This window comes from Alligator sinensis, unplaced genomic scaffold (assembly GCF_000455745.1).
Source record: "Alligator sinensis unplaced genomic scaffold, ASM45574v1 scaffold1451_1, whole genome shotgun sequence".
NCBI lineage: Eukaryota > Metazoa > Chordata > Crocodylia > Alligatoridae > Alligator > Alligator sinensis.
The window spans coordinates 1,442,455-1,442,819 of record NW_005842351.1 but is presented as its reverse complement, the minus strand read 5'-3'; positions in this window follow the sequence as shown (position 1 = coordinate 1,442,819).

Genomic DNA, 365 nt, shown 5'->3' with positions numbered 1-365 from the left:
TTTCCTGCCTATGCAGGGGGGGGGACTCGATGATCTATTGAGGTCCCTTCCGACCCTAACATCTATGAATCTATGAATCTATGAACTGCACAGTAAACCTGAATCTTGTCTGGAAACAACCTGGTGTCTTTCCAAACCAAACCCTTCTTCTGGAAAGTGATTGGGTTTCTTCAAAACCTGTTAAAGTCAATGGAAACATTCAAATTAGCTTCAATGGTATAAACCCATTGGTTTATATCCAGAAAGGGAGAGAGGGACCTGAATCCCTGATTGGAATATGGAAACCTCTGTCCAGTCAACAGCCAAGAAAAAGCATATTCATTTTACCCTCTAAACCTGAAGGAGGTTTAGCCATCTTTTGAGCA